Here is a 22,181-nt window from a genome sequence, read left to right as displayed (position 1 = left end):
ATAGAATTGAGAGTCTAAAAATAAATCCATATGTTTATGATCAATTAGTTTTCAACAAGGATCTGTGACAACTCAATGGGGAAAGAATAATATTTTCAACAAATAGTGCCGGGTCAACCGAATGACCAATGCAAAGTAATGAAGTTGGAGTCTTATTTCACATCATATGCAAAAAATAACTCGAAATGGATCAAATATCTAAATGTGAGAGCCAATACTATAAAATTATTGGAAGAAAACATAGGGGTAAATCTTCATGACATTGGATTAGGCAATGGATTCTTAGATATGACACCAAATGTGCTAGAAATAAAAGAAGAAAAGTTAGGCTAGGCACAGCGGCTCATGCCTGTGATCCCAGCACTTTGGAAAGCCAAGGAGGGAGGATCACTTAAACTCAGGAGTTCAAGACTAGCCCGGGCAACATGGCGAGATGCCATCTCTACAAAAAATTTAAAATTTAGCTGGGCATGGTGGTGCATGCCTGTAGTCCCAGCTACTTGGGAGGCTGAGACAGGAAAACTGCTTGAGCCCAGGGGGTGAAGGCTGCAGTGAGCCGTGATCGTGCCACTGCACTCCAGCCTGAGCTACAGAGCAAGACCCTGTCTCAAAAAAAAATAATAATAATAATAGGCATTGGGCTTCTTCAAAAACATTTTTACTTCAGAGGACACTATCAAGAAAGAGAGAGACAACCAACCCATGGAATGGGAGAAAATATTTGCAAACTGTATCTGATGGGAAACTTATATCCAAAATATATAAAAACACATTTAATAATTTTTTAAGAAAACAAATAACTCAGTCAAAATGGGCAAAAATTCTGAATCGTTGTTTCTCCAAAGAAGATGGCCAGTCAGCACATTTAAAAAGAAGCTCAGCATTGTTAATCATCAGGTAAATGCAAACTGAAATCGCCATGGGATATCATTTTATACCCAGTTGAACAGCTATAATCAAAAAGTCAGATAATAACAAGGTTGGTGAGGATGTGAAGAAATAAAAACTCCCATATATTTCTGGTGGGAATGTAAGATGGTGCAACCACTATGGAAAACCATCTAGAAGTTTTTCAAAAAGTTAAATGTATGGTTACCATTCCCGTAATTCTACTCCTAGGTATACACCTAATAGAAACGAAAACGTGTGTCCATACAAAAACTTTTACATGAATATTTATAGCAGCATGGCCAAATAGTGGGGGGAAAAACCTATATGCCCATCAACTGATGAATGGATAAACAAAATGTGGCATATCCTTAAAATGGAATAGTATTCAGTCATTAAAAGGAAGGAAGTACTGATACATCCAAACATGGATGAATCTTAAAGACATTATGCTAAGTGAAAGAAGCTGCTCATAAAAGAGCACATATTATATAATTTTATTTATATTAAATGTCCAGAACAGGCAAATATATAAAGACAGAAAGTAGACTGGTGGTTATTTAGGGTTAGGTAAGGTGGGAAATTGGGATATGATAGCTAAAGGACATGAGGTTTCTTTGTTAGGTGATTAAAAGCTCTAAAATTAATTGCCATGATGGTTTTACAACTCTGGACATACTAAGAAACCATCTAATGGTATCCTTTAAAAATTGTATGGTATGTGAATTATACCCCAATAAAATCTATTACAAAAACAAAGAGACAAGGAAGTAGAGTGAAAAAAATCTAACATGTTTAACCAGAGTTCCAAAAGTAGGAAAGAAGAGAAAATGAGTCAGAGGCAAAGTTTGGAGAGGATTTTCCAGAACACATAAAAGACACCAATCCACAGATTCAGGAAGCCCAACAAATCCCAAGAAGAATACGATTTAACACACACACACACACACACATATCTTAAAATGTGATATAGTGAAAGCACAGAACACCAAAGATAAAGGGAAAAAAACATAAAAACACTCAGAGAAATACGACAAAGGGGAATGAGTTCAACAGACAGCTGACTTAGCAACAAGGGAAGCCTGAGCATGGTAGAATTATATGTAAAATATACTGAAATAAAATTGCTACCAATCTAGATATGGATAAAATAAAGACAAATGAAAACTGGATAATTCAATTCTACTAGAAGAAGTTGACAGGGAGCTTTTTAGAGGAATACTTACTACAATGTTTGTGTGTAGTGAAAGAAGAGCTTTAGCACTGGAACCACAGGACCTGAGTCTGCATCCTGCCCATCACTATTGGAGAAAATAAGAATTGGGCAAGTCACAGAACTTCTTGGTAAATCAGTTTTCTTCATCTGTAACACAGAAATGTCTGTCTACTTATGGAACAGGGCTGGTACAAAGCTTGAATAGAATCACATATCCTAAAAGTATTTGAAATCTGTAAAGAATGGGGCAACTTGATGTGTACTGATATAAAATTACCTCTAAGACATTTTGTTAATTGAAAAAGAAAGTTGCATTATGTTAATTGAAAAAGAAAGGGTATACAGTAGGCTATTACTTGTGTACAAAGAGGGAGAAATATGGTAGGTGTACACTTTTATGTGCATAGTATATTTTAGGATTCATGAAAAATTTATAACTACAGTTACCTCTGGTTAGGAGAAGTAGATGGCTGCAAACAGGAAAGAGAGAGCTACTTGAAATTTTTCATAATAACATTTAAAAATATAAAACCATAAAAGTGCTAGACAAAGTATATGGCAATATATATTTTTATAATTTTTTGACTTTTATAATCTTAAAGTCAAAGGTTTTTTAAAATGACACAAAAGCAAGATATAAAAGAACAAATTTAACAAATTCAAATAGCCAAAATTAAATGTTCCTGCATGACAATAAAAACATCACAACATCTTTTGCACATTTTAAGTTTTATATTATGTAATTGCATGTATCACACGCCACAAAATAAATAAAATAATATTTAAATACTTCTGAATCTCTAATGTTACATGAACCTCATAAGATCTCTGTCCCTTTCTACATTACTATTAATTCCAGGACCAGATCCTCTGAGCAGCAAAGGATCTCAACCTTCATTCCTCAACAGAGGGCCTCCCCTAATCGTGGCTATTTGGGAAAATGTGCTCTACCCTATTGAATTATCCCTTATTCTAGGTGATGTTCCTGATACTTAGATTATTACTCTCCTAGCTCTGTGACATCCTTTAAACTACATTAGCTAATGGCAGCAAAATAGTGGCAGCCAATTTGCATGTCATTTGCATGTCATTTGATACTCTATTCCTGTGAGAACAAAACATACCCCAGTTTCTCATCCATAACTCCTATAACTGTCCAGATGTCTCCATCTCAGGCAAGCTGACCAAGACCCCTAGGCAAACCCCTCACTAGTCTCCACTGAGGAATACACAGCCCCAAATCTGGTCCCAAAACTTCCAATCAAAGTCAACTCTGGCTTTTTCTTCCTTCTTAATCTTACCAGCTGTCACAGGATCCTCATTCCCTGCTAACAACTAGCAACTTTCTGACACAAATTTTGTCTGGAGTTGTTAGGCTCCTAGGAATAAAACATTTTCTTTCCTAGAACAAGAGACATATTAGTCCACTTTCAGTTCTGTAGCTTCTAAATGAGTATATAAACTTTTTCTACAGGTTTCAGTCTTGCCCTAAGGTGATGCCATTAAATGCGTTTTAATTAAACAGAATGGTGCATCTGGAGAAGCAAGCGTGTGTGTGGTACTGTCCATGGTTCTGGTCCTGCTTGCCAACCACTCCTAACCTGAGAGATCAATGATAACTGAGCAACCTCTTCCAAGAATTCTAAATATATATAAAAGAAAGGCAGTGGCGGGAGAGAAGGAAAGCAGGAAAAGGTGGAGGAGGAGAAAGAGAGAGAGAGGAAAAAACAGGCTATTTCAAAAGCAGAGACCACTGAAAGATCAATTAGCAAAACGAAAAAGAAGGCTTCTGTTTTATTTTTCAACATAACTGAAATATGAACTACAAAATTGCTGAAGGAAAGTAAAAAGTTTATCAAGGATACTGAGATTTGTTAGTGTTGATACAAGCAAATGAGTTCTTAGGGCTGGATGAGAACAGCAGGTAGGTCAAGATGATAAGATTGAGTTGTACCAGCGTTTTTATAATTTTACTTTTATATCTTGCTGCAAATTAGGACTTATGTGTCACAATTGACATAGCTTCTTTCAGGCTCTTGTAAAAGTCCTCTCACACCTCCAACAGCTAAATTGTTTTTCTCTTTGAGAGATTGAGGGGAACTCCCTTCCTTGTCCCCTCCTCCTCTGCTCATACTTCCCTGGGGTCAGCACTGAAAGCATACACTGCCCAGAGTCACTCAGCCCTGCAGCTGCTGAACGTTGACAAACTGCCAGTTCTTTCGGCAGATAACAATTCTTCACAGCTTATTTTCAAAACACTTGAACTCTATAATGTATGCTCACTCTGCTACAAAGAATTACAGAAAATGAATACACTCCTCAATCCCAAGAAGCAGAATTATTCTTCTTGGACTGGTTGTTTACGTGCAGCCTGGGCTTCAGGGCACATGAGGAGAAACTGCGAAATTGAGGGCAATGTTCAAGGGGCTTGGAGTATGAGATGGCTGAGAACTGCTCGGAGCCTGGTAGGAACTTTGCTGCAAAGTAATCACAGGCACTGGCATAGAGGTGTCACCACTAGAAATCAAGGCCATCTGGAGTGTTCTGCATGGGAGAGAATTCTATTCAGTTCGCTTTAGTGGCCCTTTTTATTCTCAGCAGAATTTCTCAGTATTCCAGAATGTCAGAGCTAAGATAGTGCTTAAGTCCATTTTTTCCAAGCATGTTTTCCATTTACAAGCAAACAACAACAAAAACAACCCCAAAACAAACCCTGAAACCCAGAGAAGTTGGGTGACTTCCACAGTCACAGAATTAGAAGGAGATAATCGAGGCTGAAATCCAAGTCTCTGTTCCCAATTCAGGGCTTATTCATTACCCGATGATCACTCCAGACCTGCCTCTCACTGTCCATGTGTCCTTGAGTAAGCTAATTGATTACCTTCTCTGTGCCCAAATTCTCTCATCTATTAAAAAAGGAACACAATTAGCACCTCTCTTTTTGGGTTCATATGAGGATCAAATGAGGTAATTTATGTGAAATGCCTAGTCTTGCTCATAGTATTCAATAAATGAGAATTCTCATTATTATTACTAATGTTATTAATTTCCATCTTACCTATGAAGAAACTAGGTATTAGAGCTTCAAGAAGACTTGGCAAGAGAACAAGATTCTAAAATAATTTCTTTTGAATCCTAAACCCTAACTTGTTATAGAGACTGAGACTAGTTCTCTCAGGAACATGCTTCTTGGGATACATGTGTATCGAAGCCAGCAAGATCGCACCTCAGATATCCCCAGTGCCCCAGGCAGCGAGCTGAAAATGCCCCAACAGTCAGGAAGAAAACTGACCTTGAATTGTTCTTCACTCCCAGCTTCTTGATCCCCAGAACCAATGCTGGGCAATGAAGCCATCAGCAGACTGAAATCCTATATTTTGTGATTTGACCTGGCTGTAGCTTTAATTGCTCAAAATCCAAATTTCTGTTCATCCTCTGACCTTACTGATGAAGCACAATAAATGTTTGAGGATTAATACACATATTAATGAGAAAAAAGACATGAATTTACTAAGGATGCCTGGAAGATAAAAGAATAAATGTCATTAGAGGGAAAATATTAAAAGATGCAATTAACTATACATGAGAAAGATACAATTACCATTGCTGTTTTCAAAAAAAAAAAAAACCTCATTACATGCATCAGATTAAATTGCCCCTTTTTCCTGTAAATAAGCCAGAGATTTGACTCCTCTGTAATGGAATTCAAACCTTAGTCTTGTGAATTAGGATCAGATTGTAATGCTCTCATCCAGTAAGTCTGGGATTATTTCCAGCCAGTTCAGCAGCTGCTCACTCTTGGTTATATAGATCACCACCAGAAGCAACATACAGGACAGAAGGGCCAGCTTTCATACAAATTAGGAAAAAGGGAAAAGAAAGGGGAAGATAACTTGCAGGTGGGAATCAATTAGACCGGCTCATGACCTGTACATACTTGTAGACTCACTCAAAGAACCAGATCAAACTCCAACTCATACTCCCACGCACAGCTCAATCCTGAAGACCTCGTTCCTCTCGCGGAAAAATCCATGTTAGGGCATGGAAGAGACAACACAGATAAGCAGAAAGGATGGTGCCTTCCACTTTCTGGGCATTTTAGATATTGCAGGCCCTTTAATGTACATGATTTTACCCAAGCTCTGTACCAGCCCTGTGAGGGAAGGGAGCCGATGTTCTCCAGTTAGATGTGGAAGCCAAGTTCCCAAGAAGTCCTGCGATTTGTCCAATTTGAGGATATTTTTCCCCAATAGTACCAAGGCAAGGATTCAAATTTAGGTTTTGTGGTTCCAGGGCTAAAGCTGTCCATTATGCACATATGAAAATGATATTGATACAAAAATTAGCCAGGCGTGGTGGCGTGTGCCTGTGGTCCCAGCTACTCAGGAGGCTGAGGCAAGAGAATCGCTTGAACCCGGGAAGCAAGGCCTACACTGAGCCAATATTGCCCCACTGCACTCCAGCCTGGGTGACAGAGCGAGACTCCATCTCAAAAAATAAAATAAAATAAAAAATAATAAAAATAAATTATATTGGAAATCCCTACAGAAATCTACCTGTCACCTCCATTTGGTAAGAGAAACCTAGCAGAATGTGGGAGTGGCATGCACAGAGGAAGGAAGTGAAATTGCCTGGGCATCTGCTGCAAGCCAAGGACTGCATACATCAAATCCTCACACCAGTCTGCAAAAGAGATGTTCATGTCCCTAGTCTACAGATCAGGAAACTGAGTCACAGCGAAGCAGAATGGCTCACTTGGGTTTCAGTTTCTTCATGTATGAAATTGTAGGATTGAACTTAATGATCCCTCACTTCCCATTTACCTCTAGGAATCTGTGATTTCAAGAAATGGAAAGAAGCTGCCTCCACCGCACAGTGGAGGGGACCCATGTTCACCTTTATGCCACCCCTACCAGCTCACTCGCTGTTGTGTGGGGCCAACCCCCCTGTCTGAAGCCCTTGGAGACCAAGGAGAGGTGTCTTCTGAGAAGCAAGAAACCTAATGGAAGTTTCTTCTGTCTCTCTCCAAATAAAATATCCCACAGATCTCAGCACACAGCTCAGACCCACTAGCCCGTGGATTCCCATGGAAATGCGGCTCCCAGCCAAGCAGCCCCATATGCTGAGTGGGAGGCCCCCATACACACAACCAGAACAAACTTCCTGAGAGCCCCACAGGGCCACCAGATTTCTGTGTGCCTCTCCACAGCCCACCTGCCTCGGCCCTCCACTCCTCCCAGCAGGAACCCACAGTACCAGAGACCAAGTCACACTGCGGAGAGGATTTATGGAAGTGTCGGCCTGACCAATGTTAATTTCCCTTTCCTGACATTAATAACAGCAGCAGCAGCTACCATCTGTGCACCTTACCATGTGCCAAGCACTGTCCTGAGTGCTTTCCATGGCCTGCCTCTTTTAGTCCTCTCCACAATGCCATGCTTTAAGCACTATTATTATCCCTGTTTTACAGATGAGAAAACTGAGGATGAGAGGTTTTAACTGGCCTAATCTCACACCACTAGTAAGTGATGGATTCAGGAGTCATATCCAGGCTTTTCTGACCTGATAGCTTACACTTGTAACGACTCCCTCCAGGGCCTGGCACTGTGCCTGGTGCTCACCAAAGGCGTGATGAAAAGCCCGTGTGTCCATATGGCAGAAGGACAGGAAACTCTTCAATGGAAGAATGGTGGATCACATTGAGCTCCGGGAGGATATTCACACATGCTTGTGACCATGCTGCAAGAAAAGCAGGGAGGCCTGCACACAACACCGGGAAAAGTAGCACGACCCTTGCCGAGGATCAGAAATGAATAGGGACGTGGGGTGGGTAGTAGTCAACGTGAGCGTCTTCTTTCCTGAGCATCAATTTACTGTACAGCCAAAATTCACAAGGTTCAAAACATACAAGGGAATCATCTCCAGAGAAAGTCCTAACAGGTAGGCTCAATGTAGAGAAAAAAGAGAAACTTCCATTCATTCACTCAGTAAACAATCTTGAGCACCTACTGTGCACCAGTCTCTATGCAAGACATTCTCCCGGAGCCCACAGTCTGTTGGGGAGAGACCCTGCATAAAGCAACTTCAAAATATATGTCATTAATGACTGTGATGGATGCCATGAAGGAAAAGCAAATTGTGAGAGTATTTGATGAAGAAATCTGATTTAGTTTGATGGGGTCATGCAAGGCCTAACTTAAGGCATTTAAGCAGAAACATGAAAGGTGAGTAGGAGTTCATGGAGCCAAGGGAGAGTGGGGGTGAGAAAACATCACAGGGCAGAGGAAGAGCATAGGCAAAGCCCTGAGGTCTGAGTGCTGGAGGAAGGCTGGGGTGGCAGATGGAAGGTTGTTGCAAGGTGGGTAGGAGGAGATGGGCCTAAGAGACACAGGACCTGAGCACAAAGAGCTCCAGGGGCTGTGTTTGGAGTGGTTTTTTTTTAATGTGTCAGGTACCATGGCAAGTCACTAAGCTGGCAAGAGACAGGAACAGTTTTCCATTTTGGAAAGGTCACACTGGCTGTTGTGCAGAGGATGGATGAGGGCTGTGGGAAGCTGGATGCAGAGAGACGAGTTATGAGGCTAATGCTTTCATCCAGGTAGGAGTGGAGGCTGGCCTGGAGAGGATGGTAGATTGAGGTGGTGGTGAGCTATGCAAAAAAGTCTGGTGACATTTTTGGTGGGGATTGGGGAGGGGGAGTAGCAAATAGGACAGAGAAGAGCTGGAGCCCAACACCTTCTCATCTAGACCTTGCGTAGCTCTGGGGGCAACGGCCCAACATTGAGTTCTAGGAATGACGTTCCTGAGGCCTCAGCCTCTCCAAACACCACTCCCCTATACTGGAAAAAGCCAAGGGCAGCTCTGGGTGGCTGCTTCCCCAGCTCTCTCCCCGATGTGGGCCCCTTCCCCACTGACAGCTAAGTGGCTGTCCCCAACCAGAGCTCCCTGGGGCAGGGGAAGGAGGTGCACCCCTGAGAGGAAAACAGGTGAAAACAAACCTCCCTCCCTTGGTGGATGGGAAAAGATGTATGTCATCAAAGTGCTTCACAAAAGGGAGAAACAAGATATCAAGAGGCAGGGAAATCCAGCCCAAACCCAGCCCAAATCCCAAATAAATACTTTCTTTCTCTCTTTTTTTTTTTTTTTTTTTTTGTTTGTTCTTTAACTTTGTTTAGAATCAGGGGGTTCATAAGCAGGTTTGTTACAAATGCACGATGCTGAGGTTTGGAATATGAATGAACCCATCACCCAGGCAGTGAGCATAGAATCCAGTGGGTAGTTTTTCCACCCTTGTCCCCAACCCCCTCTCTTATATTCCCCAGTGTCTATTGTTCCCATCTTTAGGGAGATGTGAAATCAACCCAGGTGCCCGTCAGTGGTGGATTGGATAAAGAAAATATGTTATATATATACCATGGAATACTATGCGGCCATAAGAATGAAATCCCGTCCTTTGCAGCAACATGGACACAACTGGAAACCATTATCCTAAGTGAACTAATGCAGAAGCAAAAAACCAAATACCATATGTTCTCACTTATAAGTGGGAAATAAATGTTTTCTAATTAAATAAAAATCCTGATACTGTCAGAAATATATATCCAGTCATTTCTAAGTGCCATCCTTTATCTCCTCTCAAATCAACTTTTCTAGGCAGGATCCACAAACACATTTGCCCTTATCAAATGCTTGAGTTCAGAAAAGAAAAGGCAGCAATAACTCTACCTACAGAAGGTGCCATGCCCGATGGAGCCAACAGCTGAGGCTAAGCCCTCGTGGCAGCCCCGAGCCCTCCATAAGCGCACCTCCACTCATGCTTCACAGAGCAGCCCCCGGTTCTCTCACCCCCACATCCACCCCAGGCCTACTAATGATGATAACAACTATAATTTATTGAGCAGCTATTGAAAGCCAGAGCAACATTTCAAATAAGCCTTGTACACCAGATGAAGGATCTGAGACTCAGAAAGGTGAAGCAACTCATGAGTGACTCAGTTAGGACTCGAGCCCCAGGTCTGTCTGACTTCTGAGCCACATTCTAGCCACTTTGCTAAGCCTCCTACTGGGCCCCCTGGGCCATCTCTCAGATACTGTTGGCTAAGTCAGCTGAGGGGGGTGGAGGGATGAGGGAAGGGCTGACAGTTCCCTCTTCAGCAATGAGAATGAGAATGATGGTTCTTACTTCTGTCCCTGGCAGACAGCAAGCCTCCTGTTGCCTGCTGGGCTGTAAAACAGAGAGAAACAGCTGCAGAGCTAAAGGTCAAGGGTTCAGGTCCTGGGCCCCTGAGGCCATTGGAGTACAGCTCTCAGAAGGGGAAGACCCTGAGAACCCCGAATCCAGGACTAACGGTGACGGCTCTCCCTTCCCCTCTCCACCTGTCTCTAGGGCAGACTTCATTACCCTCCACTTCAAGTCTCACTGATCCCCAGGTTCCTCTAAGGCACAGAAAGGCAGTGGAGCACCATGTAATCTGGAGTCAGATTACAGCCTTAAGAATCTTGAGAAAAGCACTTCCTGTTTCTGAGTCTGAGTTTTCCCATCTGTGATGTGGAAATCACTGCGTGAGGCTGTTGCAAGGAATGGAGGAGATGATGCATGTAAAGCCTGGCACCCGGCAGGCTGTGTCAGCCGGCATCACACCTTCCACCCTGGAAGATGGTCCATCCATCTGGGAGAACGAAGTTGACCATGTCAGCTCTGCCAGGAGGCCTTTCTGGGGGCAGCTGTACCCACATCCATACGCAGGATGGGGCTAAGCACCATCCCTCCACCTGACCAGTATGGGAGCCTCAGGCCTTCAGGATCACCCTTTCTATGCAACAGACGTGGAAATAGAGTCTCAGAAAGGTGAAGTGGCTTACTCAAGGCTACACAGTCAGTGAGGACTGCTCCAGGAATCAAGCCCTGATCCAGCGCATACGCCATTGTTTCACACCCTCTGTGTCTTTCTATATGGAGCGTGCCAGTGAGCACTTTGTCATTCATTTATGAAGTCCATATCTTGGGCCAGAAACTATGCTAGGCTCTGTCCTCAAAGATCTCACAGTCTTCTAGGGACAGACAAGCATGCCATCATGAACAGATGATTGCATTTGAGGGTAGAGGTACCTCACCAAGGGTCGGCACAAGGTCCCTTAGGGACACAAAGGAGGTAGCAATCAACCTTGCTAGGGAAGGAGGGTCAAAAGCAGAGGCTGCCAGGAAGTGGGGCTGCCTAAGCCAGGTAAACGAATGTGTCTGGGAAGGGCATTCCAAACCCAGGAATTTGAGAGCTACTTTGAGGGCAGCTAACTGGAGTGGCCACCTATGCCTTGTGTTCCTGTCTCTATGGGTCTGTAGGGTGCCCTGGTCCACTCTCCTAGGATTCCCCCTGATTAATCCACAGCAGCAGTCCCCAGATCTTTCCTCAGACCACCTAATACTCACCTGACCACGAGGCACAGGTTTCCACAAAGTGCCTACCCTCCAGGAGGGCACAAAAGTCTGGGATTGCTCAGCTCCTGATGCTGGCTCAAGAAGCCAATGAGACTCAAGCAGCCTTGGCCTCAGCCTCACTTGGAACCCTCGCTCACCTTGTATTCCCTTCCAGGGCTGCTTCCGGGCTGGAAGCTGGGGACCATGGTGCCACCTGTCCTGATTTCATCAGATTGAACCCTACCACTTACCCCTAAGGGGTCTTCTTCTCCAGATCCCAGCTTATCTGGCTGATTTACTATTATCAACAACTACTATTATGATTTTGTAAAGCTTCCTAGGCCACAGCAAAATTAAAATGAATATTCTGCCCAGGATCTGCATCTCACGGTAACACGTTACCCCAGAAAGATGGTGGAGTCAATCTCTTTCCTAACCTTCCTTGACCGAAATCTTCAGCTCTTCCTAGCTTGATAATATTTTCCTTTGGAGAAATAAAAGATCCTAAATGCTTCTACTCTGGAAAGCACAGATATTTCAGGATTATTTCAGGGACCAAATGTCTCTGTGGTAACAAGAGACTTTATTCCCCTCCAAATGTGGGCCTGTGATAATGATTAAAAAGATAGACAGGCTAGCTACTTTCCAGCAATCTATAAAGACTGCAGCAATATGCCCCAAAGTATCCCCAGAGAAAAAAGAGTGAGATTAAATAATTTGAAGATAATTTCTTCCGTGAAAAGAATAATGTTGCCATCAAAATGAAAACCCTTGTAATAAAACCAAATTATGCTGAGACTTTGGGAGCACTCTGCCTCTCTCCTACCATTTTGAGGCAGCGCTTCTACAAAAACAATGTGGAATTGTCAGCACAGGGTTTGTATGAGAGGCAGAGATAGTGAGGCAGACGCCCCTGCTGCCAGTCCCATAGTCAGCATGCTCCAACGGGATGGAACACATGGGTCCAGGTCTAATATTATTACATGCCAAGCAAGCAGGCAAAAAAAAAAAAAAAACACTGCCATTTGCTCCCGGGCCCAGGTCTAATATTATGTGCTAATACTAAGTCTCAAGGTCTAACACTAACCGAAAAAGCCTGGTCAACACCTAAGAAGTCAAAACCAACCTCTCTCAGGGGCCTCAAGGAAATCAGACCACCAGGATCACGAGAAACTGCAGCACTTCTTTCTCTTCTCCAGTAAGGCCCAGTTAGGTGGGATGAAGCTTTCCCATTTGGTTTGGTGTCTGTGCATAGAATAGACCCAGAGGCAAATCCATGTGTGTTGGATCCCGGAAGGCTGAAGGCGGGAAAAGGCAGGAGATGGAACTTGCAGGGGAAGGAGAGAGACAGCTGACAGGGTTCCTCCAGAACCAACTTCTACCAGGCCAGGGATTTGGGCAAATCATCACCAAGGTTCTTCCAAAGAAAATTACATTTCTGTCCCAGCACAACATGTGAAAAGGCTGGAGATATTTTTTCTTTATAGTTAAGGATATGTATGAGATAGTCTGATCTAAAACACAGGGACACATCATAGTGATTGAGCAGCATGAGGTGATGCCTCTTCATCCCAAGCAGTTGAAACCAAAGTACAGCTATTGACACCTAAGGGCCAGACCCTCAGGTAAAATGTTTGCATGAATTGTAAGACGCTGCAGATGGAGAAAACACACAGGAATGCTCGGTGTGGGTTCTAAACCAAAAGTCAGGTACACAGACTCCCTGGCTTACCGGATTTGGGTTGTGATGGGCAGCTTCTTACCAGGCAGTGAGTAGCACTTACCTCCTGATATTTAATAATTGATCTGAGCCTCAAAAGGGATAGAGGAAGGGGGTGTTGGTCTTTGCAACTAGCCAAACAGAGAGCAGTGAGAAAAGATGCAGAGCATGGCCTGAAGCTTCAGTATGACCCGGCACCCAAAGGACGCAGCCCCAGAGAGAAGTCTCTTTCCTCACATGCCAGCCTCTCCCTCTTCAGCAGCTGCAGGCTTCCGTGTGTACCTGACTTTCTCCCCACTCTACATGTGACTGCTAGAGGCAAGTCTTAGTCATCAAGCGATACCCGAGTCCAGTGAGTAAACAATGAATAAATCTCTCAGTCTAAGGCCCGAAGCTGGTGAGGTCAGTGCAACTTGACTTTGTTGCTCCCAGCTCTCCCGTGCCCATTCCTCCCCTGCTCTGCTGAGCTCCCTTCCTCTTTCAAATTTTGCTCTCCAGAAGGGACATGTGCTTACTTCTCAGGCAAATCTCCTTGCTCCAGGACTCCTGCGTTTTAAGCTGGGTGCCTGGGATGAAAGACGTTGTCCCTACCTGAGGGATGCCTAACATTTGCAGACTAGCAGAGGCAGGCAGCAGGTGGGGGGCGTGGAGGGTGCGAAAGAGAGATTGGGATTGAGATTGAAAAGCATCTGATTTAGTGCAAGTAAAACATAGGGAGAAAGCAGGAAAAAAGGCAGAGGAGCATATAAGCCCCAAAACAAAGAGCATCACATCCCCTGAGGGAGAGACCAAGGAGAGGACTAATCAAGGTTCTGATGCCAGACAGACCTGGATTCCAATCCTAACTCCATTTTTTACTAGCATGCAATTTTGGACAAGTTACTTGACCATTCTGAGCCATTTCATCATGAGCACTATGGGGATGCTAATACCAGGTGCTCGGAACTGTTACGAGGAGTAAGTGAGCTGGTGCAGATAAATTATTCAGGGGAGTGCCTGGCACACAGAAGAAATTCAAGAGCTGGTAGCTGTTAAACTATTTGTACTTCTAAATCAAACAGGGGCCTCTGGTGTGCAAGTAAGGTATTTTCCCATGTTGCAGGGCAAAACTGACTATTAAAATCTTTGAGATCCTCTTTACAGGAAGACAAAAAAGCTTCTAGGATGTCCCTAAGATCTGGAAATAAAGGGGGAAGACGGCTCGAGGGAGGGCACAGATGGCTTGATGTTAGGTCTGCTCACATAACACTACACAGGGTATTTTTTTTTAATTTCCAACTTGAAAAAAAATTGCAAATTTTACACTGTTACAGGGACCAGGGTTGGAGGAAAGAGCCATAACTTGTTTCACTGTTGCATGTAGTCAATTTCATGCACTTAGAACAGGTGTAGCGTATTCCTAGTATACAACATTTCAAACCTCAGCCTCCAACATCTGGAACATCAGCACAATATATCATATTTGCACCAGACAGAAAAACCCAAGGGCAAGTGCTTAAAACTGAAAGGGCAAATCAGTTTCATCCCTGGTGCCAACTCCAACTGACTGGCAGGGGCGGCCTGGTGCCTTGTCTTGCAGGGGTCAATAAGCCAGTGTCATCGTCGATTAGTGAGTGATGTGTGCCTTAGGCTCAGAATAGGATACCAGAGGCTTCTTGATATGTTTTTTATATCAGTAGAGTCTGTGCCAGTTCTCCAGACACTTAGGAAAACCAGTAATAATAACCACATTCTGCTAAACAGTTGCGACAGCAAAGAGGGTGGCCTGAGGAGAGCACTGAGGTCAGGAGGAGGATGGCCCAATGCTTAGAGCCAATCAGCAGAAGATGGAAAACAGAGTTTGAACAATTGGAATATGATGAAAGCCATCTTAACAAATAGCCACTTTGATCAAGGCAGTCCTTAGAAAAAAAAACTTTTTTTTTTTTTTTGAGACAGAGTCTCACTCTGTTGCCCAGGATGGAGTGCAGTGGTGCAATCTCAGCTCACCACAACCTCTGCCTCCCAAGTTCAAGCGAAAAAATCTTTTTTCATCAGCAAATGTGGCAACAGTTTGTGCCTGAGAGAATAAAGAACCATTATCTGACAAATTTCCTAACTCTTTGCCATCCTTGTGAAAAAATTAAGACCAGATGGGGATAAGGAAAAGTGAAAACAGGTCCCTATCAACCTCCCCAAACCTTGATGAGGACTTTGGTTTAATTTCCAAATATTTGGGTTTCTTTTTTTTTTTTTTTTTTTTTTTTTTTTTTTTTTTTTTTTTTTAGATATACTATTGCTATTGATTTCCAGTTTAATTCCATTGTGGTCAGAGAAAGTATTCTGTATGACTTCAGCTTTTTAAAATTTATTGAGACTTATTTGATGGCCCCACATATGGTCTGTCTTGTACACACATATTATGGGAGATGGTTAAGATGTCCATTAATTCTTTACCTCCCAATGAAAGATGGAGTCTTTCTCCATACCTTGAGTCTGGGCTGGCCGTGTGGCTTGATTCAGCCAATGGGACAGTAGCAAATGCAACATAAACAAAGGCTCTAAAAGTGTTTCCACATTGGAGCTTGACCCCAAGACTGCCATGTGAAAAAGCCTGAGCTAACCTGCTGGGAGATGAGATGCCCTTTCCAATAACCTGCCAACCACCAGATATTTGAGTGATCCTACATCGTCCAGCCATTAGCTGATGTGCTGGCTGATGACAGATGCATGAGCAAGCCCAGCAGAGATCAACCGAGCCACATCAGACCAAGAGAACTGCCCAGCCAATCCTCAGAATGGTGAGAAATAATCAGTGATTGCTTCAAGCCAGTAAGTTTCGGAGCACTTTGTTATACCACAAAAACCAACAGATATGTGAGTATATATACATGTTATACAATATACATACACACAGACCTCAATTCCCCTCTTTCTCTCCTTTTTTCTACTTTGCATAGCATATACTATGGTTAATTTCATATTTAGGCTTCAGGTTATATGATATTAAGGCAGAATTGTCACTAAACTAGAGGAGGGATAATGCCACCTACAGATGCAGTGACTGATGACATTTGAAGCTTTCCCTTTGTGGAAGAAGGGTAAGCGCGTTTTAATTTTCACAGAGGATAGCTGTACCAGGCTAGGAAGGAGCCAGTTCTCGCCATGGTTGTTTAGGCGCATGGGAAGAAGGGTGTGTGCAGATGTTGAGCAGCCACATGGGAGGAATGTAGCAAACAATGAGGACTGATAGTTCCACAGGCTTTCTACCCCGCTCCTATTACCAAGAGGCTAGAAAGCTAAAAACCACATTTCCAGACTCATTTGCAGCGAGGGTTTCTGAATGCAGTTTAGCTTCTGCTACTCAGATGCATGGAAGCGAAACAGAGAGTGGGCACTGAGGATCTGTGGAGTACCCATGTTCCTAGTGTAGACTGTGGCAAAGGTGGGGACAGGAGCTGTTTCTAGTTCTGCAGGTTCCTGCCTGGGGCAGAGGCGGCACACCCCTGGCACCCTAATTCAGCAGTATAGCTTTGAGAGCCATGGCAGCCTACAAGTGTGTTTCTTTACCTCTCCAACAACTTCATAAGCCACTAAATATCCTGCTATATGTCTCTCTCTCTGCAACTGAGCCCTGACTAGGCAAGAACCAAGTCTATGTTTACCAGATTAGACAAAAATTGAAAAGTTTCCCTTCCCACAAGCCAGTAAGTGGGAAACTTGTGAGACAAATTAGAACACTATTAGAGACTGCATTTTTCTCTGCTCATATGACTATATTTTCATGTATGCCTGCCAAATATGTATTATCTCATTTAATCCTTCCAACAACCCAACAAGGTAAGAACTATTATTACCTCCACTTCAAAGATGAGGTAGCAAACTCAGAGAGACTGTGCCCAGGGTCACACTCAGAGCCAGGCTCATAACTAGACACTGCACTCCCAGAGCCCTCTTTACTACTTTGCTCTTTTGCCCCCCAGTTTTCCCCTCCCTGCTCTCTTGGCTACCACTCAAGTCCTCAGTGCCCTTTGCTTCCCCCACTGTGGAAATGTGCTTGGGCATTCACACCAAGATGGGAATAACCACTGAGGCTGTAACCTGGGCAGCAGCGGTGTTTTCATTTTACTAGCATCAACATCCTCCATGGCTGAGCTCTAAGGATGAAACTTCAGGCGACAGTAAGTAAGCAGAGCAACATGTGTGGGTCCTTCCTTCCTCACATGGGGGCATCTTGAAAATCACCCCCATAGTCCTGTTATCTGAAAAGTGCCTTTCCAGGTGCTCACTCTGTCTCCCTGCTAAACAGCTCCAACCCATGCACCTTCTCCCACCCTCCCTCATATGGAGAAGAATCTACCAAAAGCATCTCAGATGCCCCTGACAACACCCTCTGCTCCCCTACCCCTAGCCAGGGTGTATCCAAAAGGCACCAATATGGGACTTTGGAAAGAGCAGGTCTGACAGGGGAGTGAGTCGGTGGCATATATGTCAAGGATAACATCCTCGATTCTCCATCAGCCACAGTGATGCAGCCTCATGAAGAAGCCTGGGGAAAAGGGCAGTGAAATTGTATTTCCATCAGCCCTGGCTTCAATGATTGAAATCCATAACTCTCCCCAGATTGTCAAGGGAATGTGTTTAGGTGTGGGAACATCTGACAGGAAACTGAAATATTGATGAAGATAAGTTTACAATATTTTTGACAAATAAGATGACTTCTGATACTAGATTTTAGTAGAAACAAGTTGTCAAAGTCTAAGCAAAAATTTGCATCAAAAAAAGATTAAAAACGAGGAAATGCTGTTTCTTCCATTAATTTTTTCCTGTGGCTTGGGAGAATACTAGCGCCGAACGTTCACAGTGGAACAGCATCTGTAGTAGATGCCAATTAATCTTTCAGGGGAAACAAATCTGTGAATGAGTGAACACAAAGTTGCTCAGAATCATACGGAACATGGCCTCCAACCTGAGCTAGACACGAGTTCACATTCCTGTCCAAATCGTCACTAGTTGCCAAACCCCTGTGCAAGCTATTTAACCTCTTGGGGCTTTGATTCACTCATTTAAAGGGGAGATAATAATGCCTGCCTCTTAGGGTTGTCATGGGAGTCACATGCTAAAGCGACAGTCTGACTGTGCTACTTCTACCCATAAAGCAGTGGATGCAGTGGTGTGTAACCCACATCCCCAAAGGCACTCACCCCTCTGGCCTGCTTACAGTGTTCATCTGCTAATGCTCACAGATGAGCTCCTCTGCCAAAGGGAGCTGCCTCACCCAGTTATATGACCTGTGGGGTTCGAGGGTGGGGGGATGCACATTCACTGACTGTTTTTTATTTGAGTCGTCATTTCCATGCCATAAAAATGCACCCTTTTAAATTACAATTCCGTGAGTTTGGGTATATTCACAAAGTTGTGCAACTGTCATCACTATCTCCAGAACATTTTCATCACCCCAGAAAGATATCCCAGATACCCCAAGCCCATTAGCAGCCATGCCCTATCCCCCTCCCCTCAGCCCCCGGCAACTTCTAATCTACTTGCTCTCTCTGTGGATTTACCTGTTGTGGATTTTCATATAAATGGATGCATGAACCATGTGGCCTCCTGTGTCTGACTTCTTTTACTGAGCATGTTTTCAAGGTTCCCCCTTATGGCAGCATGTATCACAACTTCATTCCTTTTCATGCCAAATAATATTCCACTCTGTAAATATATGACATTTTGTTCATCCGTTCATCAGCTGATGAACATGTAGGGGTTTTCTTTTTTTTCACTTTGGGGCTATGATAGATAATGCTGCTATGAAAAGTCACATACAAGTTTCTGTGTGGTCACGTTTTCAGTTTCCTTGGGTATATACCTAGGAGTGGAATTGCTGGGCCCTATGGTAACTCTACATTTAACTTTTTGCAGAACTGCCAGTCCATTTTCCAAAGAAGGTACACCATATTATTTTCCCACTAGCAATGTATGAGGATTACAATGCCTCCATATCCTTGCCAATATTTGTTATTGTCTTTTTTATTACAGCCATCCTAAGCGGTGTGAAGTGCCATCTCACTGTAGTTTTCATTTGCATTTTCCTGATGGCTAATGATGTTGAGCATCTTTTCATGTGCTTATTGGCCATTTGAATATCTTCTTTGGAAATTAAATCCTTTGCCTATTTTAATTGGGTTATTTATCTTTTAACTGTTGCATTGTAAGAATTATTTATATTTATGGATACTACACCCTTATCAGATATATGATTTGCAAATATTTTCTCCCATTCTGTGGGTTTCCTTTTTACTTTATTGATGGTATCGTTTGAAGCACTGAATTTTTTAATTTTGATGAAGTCTAATTTACCTATTTTTTCTTTGGCTGCCTGGACTTTTGGTGTCAATCACTAAGTTTGCAAAGATACAAAGGGTTGTCTCCCTTGTGTCAACTCAGAACAACACTGAAAGGCCATCCAACTCCAGAGCTCCCCGTGGGATTTTCTGAGGCCGCCGCTGCAGCTTCTTCACCCTCTGCCCTCTCCTGCTTCCCTCACCCCTTCATGGTGTTATTGCCAAAAGCACTAACCAATAACGTTCTGCATGAAAATCTCAGCATCTCAGAGTCTGTTTCTTCGGATACCCAATCTTAGACACTTTTGATGTTCCCTCATTGACCTCAAGACAGAGGGTCACCTCCTCACCATGATTTCAAGTCCTTTTGTGACATGGGCCCTGCCCACTCTCCGGCCGCATCTCTCTCCACATGTTCTCCTCATTCACTACGATTCAGCCACACTGAAGTGTTTGTGCTTTCCCATAAAGGCCGTCTCTCTAGCCACCAGGCCTCTGCACTTGGAATTCCTTCCTCCTTCCTCCCTAACACCTACATCTATCCCCTCACCTGGTAGACACCCATCATCCATCCAAAATTATAACTCAGTTTGTCATCACTGCCACCAGGACACTTGCCCTGACTCTCTCAGTGCTTCCACAGGCCCCTTCACTCCCTAACCCTTATGCTTACCATACCATATTGTAATTCCCTGTTGATGACTTTGTTCCACAACATGACATGAACCCCACGAGGACAGGGATCCTCTCATTTACATCCTATCTCTAGAGCTGGCACAGAGCCTGACACTCATGAAGCACTCAAAAATATGCAGTGCATGCATGACACATGCAAAGTACAGAAGCAGCTCAGAGAAGGCGGCAGCTAGCTAGGGTCTGCTTCAGAAAGGGGGTAGCTCCCGCCCAGGGCTTCACCGTGGACAGGAGTCCCCCAGGCTGGCAGTGGGAGGGCTCCATGACACCACCCCAGAGTTCTGGAGCTCACTTTGGTACCCCGTGATGTATAGCTGGCATTACAGCAAAGCCTCATTCTCTCATTCACCCCACCCATCTCCACATGGGCCTCTGGAGCCACCTGGGGCTGGCCCGCCCACAGCCTGCGTTCACACCCCAGGCTCCCACCTGGGGCTGGCCCGCTCTCACAGGCTCCTTGCTCTCACCCCACCCATCTCCACATGGGCCTCCCGGAGCCACCTGGGGCTGGCCCGCCTGCGTTCACAGGCTCCTGGTGCTCTCATTCACCCCACCCATCTCCACATGGGCCTCCGGAGCCACCTGGGGCTGGCCCGCCTGCGTTCACAGGCTCCTGGTGCTCTCATTCACCCCACCCATCTCCACATGGGCCTCTGGAGCCACCTGGGGCTGGCCCGCCTGCGTTCACAGGCTCCTGGTGCTCTCATTCACCCCACCCATCTCCACATGGGCCTCCCGGAGCCACCTGGGGCTGGCCCGCCTGCGTTCACAGGCTCCTGGTGCTCTCATTCACCCCACCCATCTCCACATGGGCCTCCGGAGCCACCTGGGGCTGGCCCGCCTGCGTTCACAGGCTCCTGGTGCTCTCATTCACCCCACCCATCTCCACATGGGCCTCTGGAGCCACCTGGGGCTGGCACGCCTGTGTTCACAGGCTCCTGGTGCCTAGCAGTTTCCCAGATCCAGATAGAAAATTTCTGCTAGAAGCTGCTAGAAATCAAACTACCCTTTCTAGGACATGCATAAAGCCTCATCTGGCTGCCTAGAGATGGTTTTATGGGCGTCCTTATCTGGACTCTGCAGCAGTTGCTGGCATCAGGACAGACAGTTCCTTAGTTAATCATTCAAATAGGAGGTCTGGGTTACATTAAAATGATGGATCTGTGGCTGGAAAATATATTTGGAAAGCCCTATGAAGCCTCAGCCTTCGCCTGCACACTCTCACCTCAGATCCAGACTGCTGCTTGCAGGTGGAGGTGAGGTCCAGAACAAGGGAAAGGCCCGCAGGGGGCTGTTAGCTCCCCTAGAGTGCGGGCTTCCTCACCCTTGGAGTGCGCTGCCTGTGCAGACCTATTTGTCCTGGGAGGGCCTTTTATCACCAGTGTCACACTACTAGTAATTCACAGACAGAGATTCAAATCCACGCTGTCCAATGCAGAGCCCGTGCCCTTAACCATTGCGCCCTATCGTCAAATGATGTTTTGAGACTAGATCTTCCGGTTCTCACTCCACCCTCTCCATGCTGCTTCACATCCTCCTTATGAGATGCAGGGCAAGGCCCAAGCCCCTCCAGCCCAGATATTCCTCCCTCCCTACTCTGTGCCAAGGCTAGCGTCAGGCCCACACCTGGGGGACACAGAGCTGGGAGAGCCCCTTGGCAGCAAGCCTGTTCACATCATTTCTGTGACCTCCTTCAGCTCAGCTCAGCTGAGGACACCACTGGATGGGCCGTCATTAAATGTGAGGACGTGCTGGAGGGCAAGAGGACAAGGGAGTTGGGAAAATTGCCTCCAAGAGGCCAACACCAAATCTCTCCCACCTCCACCCTCCAGTTTGTGGCTCAGAAAGATTAATGGTGCTGCACAGATGGGTCATTCTTGAGATAAAGTTCATAGATCTTGCAGCTGACAGGTCTTTTCAATCAGTGCT

At 44.6% G+C, this 22,181-nt stretch overlaps 1 protein-coding gene across 1 annotated transcript in view; it reads right to left on the bottom strand.

The window, feature by feature from the left end:
- The window catches only part of SPOCK1 (SPARC (osteonectin), cwcv and kazal like domains proteoglycan 1), a 616,468-nt gene extending 599,271 nt beyond the window's left edge, over positions 1–17,197 (bottom strand). The window contains exon 1 of the mRNA XM_050795625.1: positions 17,194–17,197. The gene's annotated coding sequence lies outside the window, so the exon portion shown is untranslated. The remainder of the gene's footprint in view (positions 1–17,193) is intronic.
- Between the last annotated feature and the right edge of the window lie 4,984 nt (positions 17,198–22,181).

The sequence above is a fragment of the Macaca thibetana genome, chromosome 6 (genome assembly GCF_024542745.1).
Source record: "Macaca thibetana thibetana isolate TM-01 chromosome 6, ASM2454274v1, whole genome shotgun sequence".
NCBI classification, from domain to species: Eukaryota; Metazoa; Chordata; class Mammalia; order Primates; family Cercopithecidae; genus Macaca; species Macaca thibetana.
This window is presented reverse-complemented; position numbering and strand designations above follow the sequence as displayed.